General features: G+C 47.6%; 1 protein-coding gene across 4 annotated transcripts in view; it reads right to left on the bottom strand.

The window, feature by feature from the left end:
- GPR75 (G protein-coupled receptor 75) overlaps positions 1-11123 on the bottom strand; it is a 133366-nt gene extending 122243 nt beyond the window's left edge. The window contains exon 1 of one of the 4 annotated variants that reach the window (XM_069605631.1): positions 10785-11123. The gene's annotated coding sequence lies outside the window, so the exon portion shown is untranslated. Of the gene's footprint in view, positions 1-9919; positions 9961-10687 lie in introns of those variants that run through there. The other 3 variants (XM_069605628.1, XM_069605629.1, XM_069605630.1) reach the window with 3 other exon arrangements.
- Positions 11124-14199: the final 3076 nt, after the last annotated feature.

Here is a 14199-nt window from a genome sequence, read left to right as displayed (position 1 = left end):
CCAACACACTCCCCGAAATTGTATTTTGTCCCCGTTCGTCACCGCGCTGTCCGTGGATCTAAGATGGCGGGCGCATCAAAACAATGTGACGCACATCACGCTTCATCCAAGCCAATCAGCGAACACGTCGCATGTCCGCGGACATGACGCAAGCCGATTAGCCAATCGGTGTCCTGTCCACGGAGCAAACAGGGAAATGTGTCCGCAGAGCGGACATAGATATTACTGATTTTTTTAGACCTATTTTTTGGTCGTTTTTAAAAAAAATACTCGACGGATTTCCACCAAATTTACAAAAGCACGCTTTCGAGACCAAGCCGATGCTCCTGCTGCAAATTTGGTGCAAATCCGTCCAGCGGTTTGAGCTGTAGGCGTGAGCAAGGTTTTTGACCCCATTCACTGTATGGGAAAAAAAATACATTTTAAGACCCGGCTTATAACTTTGCCCCCCTGCACCAAACCTCACTAAACTTTGCAAAACAATTCAGAGTGGGACATATTCTTTTTTTTGGAAAGTTTGGTGAGGATTCGTCAAGGGGGAGCGAACTTATAAGCCACCCAAAAAGTGCTCTTCCAATGGGATTAGCAACTTAACCATAACTACACGCCCACTACCGTGGGCCGTGTAATAAACATAACTGAAGTATTATGGATATGCCCAAACAAACAGATGTGCAGTGTCTTCTCAGTTCTGTACTTTTGGGCACTTGGGCCCAGAACCGGAAGTTGCCCTTCCTTGCTCACAGAGTGCCAGCAGCGTGAGCTCCCAGGTACGTGTAGTTGAGACCTGTACATTGGCCTGGGTTAGCACTCCTGTGCCTGATGGCAGTTTCCTTCCAGGCCCATGCCGCCACACCTGATTGGGTTCACGGCCACTCAGGTTCCCCCAAAAGTACCCTTGCTCTACTTACACCCCATTGTTGCTAAAGCGTTCAGGATCCCTGTGTGAAATAGCTCCATTCCTTTCCCTGACAGGTGGTTTCCATCACTGTGAGATAGGTCTGGGTCACAAAAAGCTATGCTCCAGTGCCTGATGAAATTCCGGCCCCTGCTTGTTCAAAATATTTCTATGCTTTTGTTCAGCTTCTTCCTAGCTATGTCAATAACTCTGTTTGAAGAGGCACCTCTCCATATGTTTCTGGGCAATATTTCTCACATAAATATCTCTGTTTCTTTCCAGCTTCTTGCTATCCCTGTTAGGGGTGCACAGATATCCTGTGTTCACTGTTTTCTTCCTTCTTCTACTAGATTGTTGCCCCCCAGGTGTATTACTAGGTATTCTATGGGTCTCTGAACCCTACTAGGTTTGCTGGTCTCTCGTGTATGTCATCCCATTTCAAGCCCCACCAGGAAGTGATGTTGATTTTAATGGGGGTTTCCACGATCAAGACTGACTTGTAGGGGGCCGTTTCCCCTGTCTTCAATGCAGTATAGATTGATCAACCTACCTTTTCCTGTTTTCTACTTTTTTATTTCTATTGTCATGCAGACCAGCCCCATGCACACGTCTATCATGGCTAAACCAAGGCCCTTGCATTAGAGGCTATTAATTTGATGACCCTGAGGGCCCCAAAGTCGGCCAGCACAAAGGCTGCTCTGAATAGTTTAGTCTCATATTTGTGTGAACATATTTCACCGAGGTTTAACATTATTGTTTTTAATTTTTCAAAATTCAGGGGGCATCTTTTGTGTTCCGCTGGCCCTTTGAGTTTACCCCACCCCTTAAAAACATAGTGTATCAGCGCACTGTGTGTTGGGTCTTTCCCCCCAGCTAATTTTACAAAGTATGCTATGGCTGACCGGTGCATCCTAGCCAATGCTTTATTCTTATTCTGGCCATAAACCCATGCTACAAATGTGTTAACTCCATTCTCATTTATGTCTTTTGCGTGTGCAACATTTGTTATTTCTTTTACTGTAGCCAGGCACCGACTGTATTGCTTAGCTGTTTTGTTGCTAACACCTTGTTGGCTAGCTCCTTCAAGACCCTTGGCGGGCCTCAGGCTGTCGGACAGGGAGTGGCTTATGTTGCCACCCCTCTCTGAGGTGCGTTTGCCCACTGACTTATCCTTCTGGCCCCGGCTGCTCAGCGTTGACCAATCAGCCGATTTTAGCACTGTTTGGTCTGTGTCTGGTCAGAGGCTCCGGAAAGTATCCCACTGTAGGCGAGATAAAGCATCTGCAACATCGTTCTCTGCTCCTGCAATGTGTTTTGCCTTTATTTCTATGTTGTTATTCAGATAAAATGTTGTCATTGCCCTTAGTACTTTCAGAACCCATGGAATGATGCTGTTCTTTTGTTGATGATGCTAACTACTGCAATATTATCTGACCAGATTACCAGTTCTTTATTGCTCCCATCTATGACCCATAGCTTTAAGGCAATCCATGTGGGGAAGATTTCCAGAAGCGTTATGTTCCTGGTCAACCCATGATTGTGCCATGCCTTTGATCAAGGGCCTGTAAACCAACTTTTTCCCAAATTTTCACCAAAACCCTTGCTGCCTGCAGCATCAGTGAATAATACTCTTTTCATTTCTGTGTTTAATGGCGTGCGCCATATGACTGCCCCATTGAAATTCGTCAAAAGGTTTCCCCATGTGGTTACATTTTTTCTGACCTCCCAATCTTATGTGAAGGTGTGATTTTCTGAAGCCTCTGCTTTTTAGTTCTAGACTTGTAGAAAAAAACGTCCTTGCAGTATCACCCTTGCTGCAAAGTTGAGACCGCCAGCCAGTGACTGCATTTCTCTGACTGCCCCTTTGTCCTTCTGTTCTAATCTCCTGATTGTCTTCAGTAGGCTTTCAATTTTTTCTTTCCCATTCCCCTAATTAGTGTCTATTTCAATCCCTAAAAAGGCTATCACATTAGCTAGGCCTGCTGTTTTTTCGTGAGCTAAGGGGATGCTCCATTCCTCTGTACATTTTATAAATATCTCTAGCTCTTTCTTGCAGGTGTCTGATTCCCTGGGCCCTATAACTAAGAAATCATCTAGGTAATGGACCATGGAGGCCACCGTCATGTGCCTTTGGAAGGCCCATTGGATGAAACAACTAAACTTTTCAAAGAAAGCGCAGGAGATTGCGCAGCCCATGGGAAGGCATTTGTCCACATATATCCTATTTTCAAATTGAAAACAGCCAGGGCTGTGATCTGGGGTGTACTGGTAGTATCCTGAAGGAGGCTTTTGTGTTCACCTTGGCTAGGAGTGCACCTTTTTCTGCTTTTTTGACTAATCTATTAGACTCTTGAAAGCTGATGTAGGACACTGCTGTGTCCGGCTTTGATAGGCCCGCATTTACTGACCTGCCTGCGGGAAATGACAGGTGGTGAATGAGTCTGTATTTACCTTGTTCCTTTTTTGGAACCAGTCCCAGGGGTGAACAGATAATGTTGCTGAAGGGTGGTGCTCCCCAGGGTCCACTTTTCCTTCCCAGCTCTAATTCTTTTTGGATTTGTTATCTCACTGCTTCAGTGTTTTCCTTGGCTGATTTCAGGTTCTGAGCGAGGTCGACTGAGCTGTGCCCTTTGAAAGGGATGGTAAAGCCACTTGTGTACCCTTCATGTAAAAATGTGCTGGTTTGCCTGTCTGGGTATGTGTCCAGCCACCCCACCATTGCCTGAAACTTTATGGTTGATAGGCCAATGTCTGCGTGGTATCTAGGGGTCCTCATGTTTGGTGTTCTTGGGGGGTTTCTTGTGCATTTGGTGATGCTGTGCCCCCCCCTGCTGCACTGGTCTCTGTATCTACTGTTCTTCTCCCAGGAGCAGTAACCCTTTTCATATTTCCAACAAATGGTGGTGTTCCCATTGGGGGAGTGCAATTGTGTTGGGTTTGTGTTGGGGGTATGTGACCCAGCCCCCAGGGTTGTTTCTGCCGAAAGGACTGTCCCCCTTTGTGGTGGTGCTAGAAATTATCATTGTTTCTGCTTGGGTTGGCTGTGGGGTTTTCCCCTGCATGCTGCCCTGTGTGTGTGCTGGCTGGTAGCAATCTCGATTTTAATACCTTATGGATGTATAGATTGGCCTCCACCTCTGTGCCATACAACCCAGGATTTTTCCTTCTTCCACAAGGATTTACCTGGACTTCTTTGGCGGTTTGTCAGGAGTTCACAGGCCTGGGGCCCCTTACAGGCAGGGTGGCGTCTGTAAAGGCTCGTCCCTTTCTGCACGATACATGTTCCAAACGCCAAGGAAAGCTCCAAAAGAAGTCTGCGAGTGAGAAACCACAGGTGAGCCAACCAATTAAAATCAAGGATCCTGTCACTGTCGCTATTATCTTCATCTGATGTTTCTCTTCCTAATTTCCTATTCCTCAAGGTCCTGGTTGACCACACGGCAGGTGGGCACGCTGGATCCTTGTGTGCTTCGCTTTCTTCCCAGCCATACAAAAACTGCAAGGGGGGGAGGCAGCGTCCTCTTTGCTGCCTTGCTGCAGCTCCCGAGCCCCGTACGAGGGGAGGAGCTGCTTGTTGCTCCTTCACTTCTAAACAGGCTTTGGACCGTGCACCGGCTGCAAGAAAATCCCACTCCACTTCCCCTTTTACTTGACTGCAGATCCCAACCCTGTTCGGGCAGAAAAGCTGAGCAGCTAAGTTGCCAAAAGATTCCACAAAAGAAATAGTGTTCTGTGTTTGCAGAATACCTGTTGCACTCCAACACTAAGTGTCATTTCTGCAGAGCTGCTCCAGAGTCCAGCAGCCCTGCATATATAGTAAAAAATATGGCCTGGGGCCATGCATTTGTCTACTGGCTCTGGTAGCCAACTGTCCAGCTGATGCCAACAGCCATTTCGCACCTAGTTGTGTGGCTTCCTGCCTCCCCCCCATCTTATTTGCTTATTTAGTATGTTCTCCTTTGAAGAAGGGGAAGAGATGCTGTGGGTTTTGTTGTGGGCGCCCACTGCCCATTAGCACCTTTTGGTTCCCCTCCCCAGCCATTGTTTCAGGATATGCCTGGGAGACAGCAGAGGGACAAGGGGGAAGGGAGGTGGCGTGCCTTTCTGCCGCCTGGCCCCAGTGTCCTGGGTGTCAGCTCCCCTAGCTTAAGGGCCTGTGCCATTTAGCTGCATGGGTGCCCCATTCTGCGTGACTGCAGGGCCAGTCATAACGATGTACAGAAATGTCCTAGTGATTCACTGAACAGGGTTGGAGCAGATTCACAACAGAAGTAGTGATGACAAAAAACAGCCATGCACAGGCAGGCCCCAAGGAACAATGGTTCTGAGTGGCATGGGCCGTGACAATCATGGGCTTGGGAGGGATAAATCTCCATCAATTTGAGGCAGCAGGCATCACTCTGCTGTGACGCCCAAGAACCTGTCACATTTCTCACCTCAGAGAGTGGCCACTGTATGAGGTGAGAAAACAGTAATTTAAGGTAATGTTGAGGCAGAAGCCTGCCCAGGCAATATCAGCAGACCCTCCCCCCCACCTCCCTTTGTTCTAGCTAAAGGCTTAACTGCTGGCTCAGGAGGCGCCTGCAAGTGCACACATATGAATACATGCAGTGTGAATGGTGTACATGGGTGTGACTGCACGTGTTAATGAGAGTGCAGTATAAATGTTATGGGTGCTCGTGTGAATGACAGATCAGCTGTGTGGGTGCTTAACTGTTGGGTGAATGTGTCTCTGTCTATGTGGGTATCTGTGTGTGTATATGTGTATGTGTGTGTGTGTGTATGTGTGTGTGTATCCAAGCTGGGGTCTAGGGAGGGGTATGTGAGCATGAACATTTTTTGACAAGAGCATGTCATCTTTTACTGCCGTTTTTGGGCATAGGAAAGACGACTTGAGTGTTATTATGTGATGGTGGGGTTGGAGCGGGAGGGTTGGGTACTACAGTGGGGCTGGCCTGGCTGGATCTTACTGTGGCATGGAATGTTGTACTCGCATTAAGGGCAAAATCAGCATGAGTGTTCTTACATGGGAAGGTCATGTTTCCTTATTTTTTACTGGTGTTAAGGACAAAGGCAACATTAATATTCTTACATGGGGGGCAATATAACATGATGAGTGCAACATAAGTGTTCTTATACGGGGGATTTGCGTAATGATAATATGTTAATTATATAAAGCTTTCACCAAAGCGCTGTACAGAGAACATATTTACATACAATGTATCACCCAACCGAAGTTTGCACTCATTTATCGAGCTTTAAAAAATGACAGACTGAGTAGGCCATGGTGGGATTTGAACCTGTGAATTACACTCAGATTGCAACAGCAAGCGCTCAGCCCGCTGCGCTATCTTACCGACTAGCCAGCAAGAGCATGTTTACTTACTGTGGCATTGCAGTTTATTAGTGGTGTTAAGGCCAAAGGCAACATAAATGTTCTTACATTGGGGCGAGGGGCATTTATGCAGAGTTCAAGGCAATGTTTTATTACTGTGGCATGACATGTTTTATTGCCATTAGGGAGCAAATACAACATGATGAGAGTTCTTGTATGGGGAGTGGAGGATGTGTGTAGCCAGCAAGGCCATGTTTTCTTATTTTGGCGTGGCTTTTTTTTAAAGGCAAAGCCAGCAGCAGTATGTTCTTACATGGGGACACTGGCATGCATTGGGAGAACCAGCATGAACTTATTTTGTTATAGTATCGTTACTGGCATTATGGACAAAGCAAACATGAGTATTTTCTTATGTGGGAATAGTGGCCTATATAGGTGCTCCCGAATGGACATAGGTGTGGACACAATTGATATGAAAATGCTTTTTACACTTGCGCATATAGTGTGCAAAGGCATTATAAAAATGCATTTGAAAATGCTCCTTTGCATGGCTTGGCATCTAATGGACTTTCTATGTCTTACCTGACAAAACCGATTGTAAACTGTGCGGCTTTTTACCTAATCTATCACAGGAAGTGTACTGTAAAATGCACTATTTGAACCCATTATTTAAAAACTTTTCTCAAGGGGACAATCCCCCTGTATTGGTACGCCCTCCCTCCCTACGCTCTACCACTCCTGTGCATTTGGCTGGAGGCAGGACAAGTGCCCTTCCTTCTGCGCGCGCTTCTTAGTGTGGGCCCTACCTACTAGATTAGCTCCAGGCCCCACTTGTTACACAATCATGGCTATGCCTCTGGTGAGTTGGGGTGGACAATGCATCGAATGAGTCAGAGGAAAGCGTAATATCTACTCAGCCTCCTGGGCTTAGCACAATAGGTTTAATGTCCCGTCTCACTAAAAGTTTTTAAAACTGCCATCAAGTCCCCCCAAAGTTTGAGGCTGGCTCCGCCCCTGCTGAGTGGCATGGGGTAAAGCTGGAGACCATGGTGTTGCACATAAAGCTGGTGATGTGAGCAGGCTGGCTACCTCTGAACACCAACGTCCTGTGAGTAGTTAGTGAAAGGAAGGCAGCGTGAACCAGAGTTCAAGAAAGGGGCACGTCGCTGCTGTCCACACTCCCTGGTGCTGACGGTGCGCGTGTCTGGAAGGGATCCAACAGGCGGCCGATGCTGGCTGGAAACACCACGAGGGTACTCTGGAGAGATGCACATTTAGTAAGCCCACGTGCAAGGCGTTGTGCACACCCCCACCAACCTAACCCCCTCCCTCACCACCCAGAACAATCCAAATACAGTTCTAAAGACAGCCCCCAACACTTACGTTCGCCTAAAAGGCCCAACATACTGTGTACGCCTCGGCTGCAAACAGTGCAGAACTAGAGCCGAAGACAGGCTACGCTTCGCTGGGAGTTCCTTCAATTGTGATTTGTACAGGGGTGTTTGTTGCTATTCGGATTTTTACGTGGTTTATACCGAAGAGGCGGTATTCACAGTGTTATTTGGGATGGTGCGCATACTGCTGCTGCAATTGTAGATGTTCACTGTTGCTCATTGCAACGTTTAAATAGTGCAGACATTTCCAAGTGCGTACATTGGTAACAATGGAGATGTACCCAAGTGCCGAATGCGGCGAGAGTGTAGCTATAGTACGTAAATCTACCCACAAGGGCGTGCTATAGCAAACACTCTGTGTCACATCCTGTACTAATAACACAGACCTTGCACAATGCAGTAATAAAGTAGAAGGTCCCCAGTGCATGTTGTGGTATTATTGTGTCCATATCCCCAATGCTTACTTTAGTAATATTGTATCTGTGCCCCGATGCATAATGTAGTAACAATGTCGATTTACTTGAGTTCCTACTGTAGTATATATCGCAGACCTATGCCGGGGAATAGCGCAGTATTAGCATAGGTCTGTCACAATCCACACTGTTCCAATAATGTAGCCATACTAACATGCATATTTTAAGCAATAATGCAGGTAGATATAGTCCAGATAAGTATGCTTCAATAACAGAGCAATACTCGAAATGCATGCTATAATAAAATGTACAGAAGATTAAAGGAGCCGGTCACCGACTGTCGATATTGTAAAGGAGAGGAGCGAGAAACATTAAAACACCCCCTATAGTTGTGTAGGGGTTTAACCCATCAGAGAACTGTGTACATGGAGAAAGTGTACCTGCGCAATAGGACGTTATCAATTGAGGAATGCTGGACGGTTCTAATAGGTGGTGAACATGTTCAACTGGTCCTAGCTACTATAACCTTTCTTAATAGGATATTTTAAAAGAGATTCGTTATGTATAATGATTTTAGAAGAGATCATTGTGCTGATGATGAATTATAATGGTGAATTTTGATACTGATTTAGATTTTAAACTCTCATTTTTACATTGTTGTTTCACGCATTGAACTAGCTAAAAGGCTTGTGATAAACCAATACTAATAAATAAATAAAAAAAACAATGTAGGTGTACACCAATATACAGTGCAGTCATAACGCATATTGCACCCGGTTCACAATATAATAAATCCCGCAGACCGGCTCTTAGTGGATGCTCCAATACTGTTTTAGGCAATGCACAGTCCACTCCGAGTTAAACAAAAACAAACAAAAAAAGTAGCCATACTGACATGCATATTGTAGTAATGCAGCTAAAGCACGGGGCATTATTATGCCTTCATAGCACAGTTTTGACTCGGGACAATATATATATATATATATATTTGATGTGGCTATGGATCGGTGCATTCTGTGGGTCCAAGGCATGCCCTGGCATATACTGTATACACGCCGCAGTCCACGCTGGTGTTACACACACAGACACAGCAGGTAATGCAACACCCGGTCCCATCTGCTCTGTTTGTTTACAGTGCGCGCGGCCATCATGCGGCGCGTGCAGCCGATGACAGCACGGCCCTGCTGTATGACGAGGGCTGTAGTACTCGGTGCTCCAAAGCAGACTACCCACACACGCGCATATCCCCCCCCACCCCCCAAGAATGCATAGAAGAGCTGCCAACTCTGACCCCACAATCTTCACAGCCCGACCGCCCTGGAAGCGTCACCGCCGGCCGACCCTCCTCCGCCGAGACACGGGTGGGATCGCCCGTTAGGGGCAACCGCGACAACGCGAGAAGGCCCCAAAACACGGCCGCGCGCCTCGAAATCACACAAAACACCGGCCTGTTAGAGCCACAGCTGCGCTCAGGAAAAGCACAGCTCGCCCCCCCCCCCCCCCACAGGAAAATCCAGCGGGAAAAAGACCTCCCACCCGCCACAGAGCAGCACAACAATCCCCGCCACCACGCCCCCCCCTGTGCCCCCAGCGCACCCCTCTCCCGGAGGAAACGCCCCCTGCCAGCACCCCCTCCACACCATCTGAAGAAATAGTTACTGATGAAAGAAACGACCCCTCCCCCGCCCCCCACAAAGAGACCAGTACCCCTCCCAGGAGACCACATTCCCAGGTGGGAGAAATGTCACACCCCAGGGGGCGCTGTTCATGGCAGGAAGGCACGATTTAGAACAGGTGGCCAAGTATCCACACCCACCCCCAACCACCAACACCGCACCACACCACAAAAGGCGCCCCTCCACCCCGCACAGGGACTCACACATTGCAGCCACAGAGCCAAGACCATCGCGTCCCCAGGAGGAAAACACGACCGCCTAACACCCCGTCCCTCCCCCGACCACATAAAGCCCTTCCCGCGTGACCCGCCTTATGAAAACACGGCATCTCTCCATGAGAGCACACAACCACAGGCCGCGCAAAACGCCACAGAGCCAGATCCCGGTGCAATAGATAACAGCCTGGGCAAACACAGCGGCGCGCACACAGCGCTGGACGCCCCCTTCAGAGAAACAACCATTAATCACCCCCCCTTCTTAAGAGAAACAACCATTCACTTTATGGGAACACCCCCGTCCAATATTCCCTCTTCTTTAAACCCCATGCCCCCTTTCACAAACATACACAGACCCTCTCAGAAACCCCCCTTCCCACCTCAGAGAGGTCCTCACCCCAAGAAAACGGCCGCATCCCTCTCTTGAAAAACACACCCCTCGAAACAGCCCCCCATTAATAAAAAAAACATGCCAACGTCACAGGATTACGACAGCACCTCACATAAATGTGCATTCTTTAATGTGCACCTCATCGCTACTATAACCCCACTCCTCCCCGAACTCCCATTCCTAACAGCCCCTCCATCCCCCAAAAAGAGAAGCAACACGGCAGAAAAAAAACACCTGCTATGGTACACCATCTGCTTCCACAAGACTGTAAAACGTTCCACTGTTGGACAACCCCATCTTACACCTGCATTCGCCATATACCTAAATATCCCCCCACCAGCCCTTCCTTGCCCTCAGACATGCACCTGTGCAGACGCCAGGCTCTCTCTCACCCCCATCTCCGTGGCAGCCCCATCCTCTTCGGCTGGGCATCCCCCGGATAGGCCTTCTGACGCGGCCTACCTGACAGCAGCTTGGATTTTTTCCTCGTCCTCTGCCTTCCATTGGTGCTCCCCCTCCGGGCATCCGTGCCGCCGCAGCACCCGCTGCACTCACATCCTTGCTGTAGGCCCAGGCGGCGGCTGCAGGTCCGAATGTGACGGCAGCGAGGCCCCCTCCCACTGCCTGAGATTCCAGCGGAAAGCAGCACAGGCAATGGCGTTTTTTTTCTTCGTCTTTTTTTTTTTTATCATTAGACCACTGAAACGTCGCCAGCCAATCAGGGCACAGCAACAACAGGCCTCCTTTTCTGCCATGAGTACCTCACACGACTGCTGACCTCAAACAATAAACTCCCGAAAGCGCCGGGGCAGCAAGGAGACTGCATGGGGTGGCGGGGAACAGGAGAATGCTGTGCTAAAAGAAGACGAGGATGAAGCAGACCAAATTCACCGTGCGACCACCTCGAAACGATGAAGCGGCAGCCATACTGCATAGTTTTAATGATTAGGAAATAAAGCCCAAGTGGGAAAATATATTTTTCTTTACACGCATACAATACCCAAAAACGAAAAAGTAATTTATTTTATGTATTCCTTTCGGGTATTGATTATGTGCGTACCTAGCATTGCAGAGCAGCGGCTGGTAAGGAGCACGAGTAAGTCACAACAGGGCAGTAATGCATTGCAATTAAGCAACAGGAGCACTTATTAGGAGTGAGGTGGAGTCAGCCGATGGGCGGGACTGGGGGTGTATGTAGTGCTGAAATCATGCCTCTTTTTTGGACATATCTATCAAATCTGTCTTTCTATCTCTGGGCCTCCCTCTCTCTGTCTATATAGCCACACACCCACCCATCTATCGATACACATCCACTGAGCTACCCGCCATCCACCCACACACCCATCCATCCATGCATCCATCCATCCATCCACCCACACACCCACCCACCCACACACCCATAAATCCATTCACATACACTAATCTACACAACCAAACATGCTTTCACCCACATGCCCATCCATCCGTTCATCCACCCACACACCCATCCATCTTCCTCCACTGATCTACCCAGCCATCAACGCATCCACCCACACACCCATCCATCCATCTCCACCCACTGATCTACCCATCCACATCCAGGGGTCTACCCAACCATCCATGCATTCACCCACACAACCATCCATCCATTCATCCATCAACACATCTACCCACACATCCATCCACCCACACACCCATCCATCCATTCATCCATGCATCCACCCACACACCATCCATCCACCTCCATCCACTGATCTATCCATCCATATCCAATGGTCTACCCAGCCATCCATGCATTCACCCACACACCCATCCATCCACACACCCTTCCAACCACATCCATTGATCTACCCAACCAGCCATACATTTACCCACACACCCATCCATCCATGCATCCCCCGTACACCCATCCACATCCAATGATCTACCCAACCATCCACACATACACCCACTGATCTATCTAGCCATCCCCCTATCTCTCCATCTGCCGCCTGCCTATTTGAGTGTACGATATCCGACCAGTTTAAGGCACATTGGTGTTAGTGATATGAAACATTGCCATACAACATGTATATGGGTAACGGTAATTTTTCCATTCAGAGTCTAGTTGGTAAATCACCCTAAGACACAATTTTTAAGAAGGTTTAGCAGAAAGCGACAGATTTTCAATTTAAGCAACACGTGCTATTTCTTATTCTATGGGACTATAATCTTTAGGCATCTGGGATCAACAGCTCAACTACCCGAGTATCCCCCTCGTCTGGTGACACAGAGGACTGTGCATCTCTGTGGAGAATGCAGGCGTTCTGAGGAATTTAATTTCGCCCTCGGTTCCTCAAATGAAGTGCTGAGTCACGTGCAATGAGCAATGCTGTTCGTAACACTACACGAAATGCTGAGTCATCAACCGCACCGGGATGGATGTGAGCGCAATGACCTCTGATGCTCATCTCTAGTAATCAACTTGATCATAGATTACATCATCACCACCTGCTCCACGCAGCAATCCTTTTCAACACACCTGTTGTCCAGAACAGCCCAAGTAGCACTTGAAACCAGCAAGACCGACCTCTTTTTCAAAACATTACTGTTTTCACCTGCACCTCTAGACCTCAGAATTACATGTCAACATGATGGGGGACTTGTCACTACCGAGCCACTTCTTTTCCCATTCCTTAAAACGGTGCCCCGCCAAGCCCTGTCTGGGGGAATAGTTTTGCAAAGTGGCCCTTCTCTGCTCAGTATATGCATAATTGCACACTAACATGCCTGTTTGTGTGTGCATTTGTTATGATGATGGATACCGTGCACGCTACCTTTAGCATGGTCTCGAGGCGCTCAGTGTAGCTCTGTAAAACACGTGGGTGAGGTTGGTTAGTGAGGGAAGAGGGATAGGATAGAAGCTGTGCTCTTCTGTTGATGCTTTCAGAACACAGAGGAACTGATTTCTGTGCATGGCAGCTTTCTAGGTGTGCTTTGTGTGTGCGCTGGGCTTGTTGGGTCCGGAGCATCCAGTGCCTGGGTTGTTTGTGTCATGGCATATTATTTGCAACTTACTGCGCACACCTTAGGCCACAGAGGGCACCATGGTGACACAGGAGAGATGGTGGTCTGTCAGAAACAGGAATGTTTTTAGAGGTTTCATGAAACCTGGAAGGCTATCAATGTTCCTGAGCCTTGTTCCTGAGCCTTGGGGCAAAGGAAGAGCAAGACCGTTCCACCTTAATGGAGCAGACACGACCAATCCACTTTAAGGGGAGAAAGGAGAAAAAAAAGATGTTTTCTCAGACTGTTCACCTGAACAGGAAACAACCTACAAAGGGAGGAAGGAGCATCTGGAAGCATCTGCTATGGCGACCGTTCATAGCAGCCATTTCCATTGATCACCAAGAACAAAAAAACAACAAATAATCAAAGACAATCTGATCTGGCCAGTACCCAAAGTGCAACTCATGGGGTTTCCCACGTGTGCAAATCAAGCAAAACACGAACAAAGAACTTTATTCATGCTTTTTCTCACTCATCCCTTCATTTAAATTAAATGTCTTTTGATATCTTTGTTCCCTTCTTTCTCGATAAAACGTTCTTTTAAGTTAAAGATATTGAATGTTCTTTATTCTTGTACATGAAAGTTCTGATGACGAGAAAGGTTAAATAAACAAGGAGACAGTCCACTAATCTTTCAGTAATGAAACATGTGCTCTCATCTAGTCAGAGATGGGTTTGCTTATCATTTGCGTAACAGAAAAAGTGTATGCACTCGTTGACCCCGTCCCAAGTTATCTGTGATTCGCTGACTGATTCCTTCTCATCTAAAATTGTGGACATTCGTGAACAGATTTTGCTTAATTTGAATTAGACTTTTGAAGAATTTATAACGCGCCCACAATGAACCTAA

Source organism: Ambystoma mexicanum, chromosome 4p (assembly GCF_040938575.1).
Source record: "Ambystoma mexicanum isolate Mex_15411 chromosome 4p, UKY_AmexF1_1, whole genome shotgun sequence".
NCBI classification, from domain to species: domain Eukaryota; kingdom Metazoa; phylum Chordata; class Amphibia; order Caudata; family Ambystomatidae; genus Ambystoma; species Ambystoma mexicanum.
The sequence above is the reverse complement of the archived record's forward strand: the minus strand, read 5'-3'. Positions and strand labels throughout refer to the sequence as shown.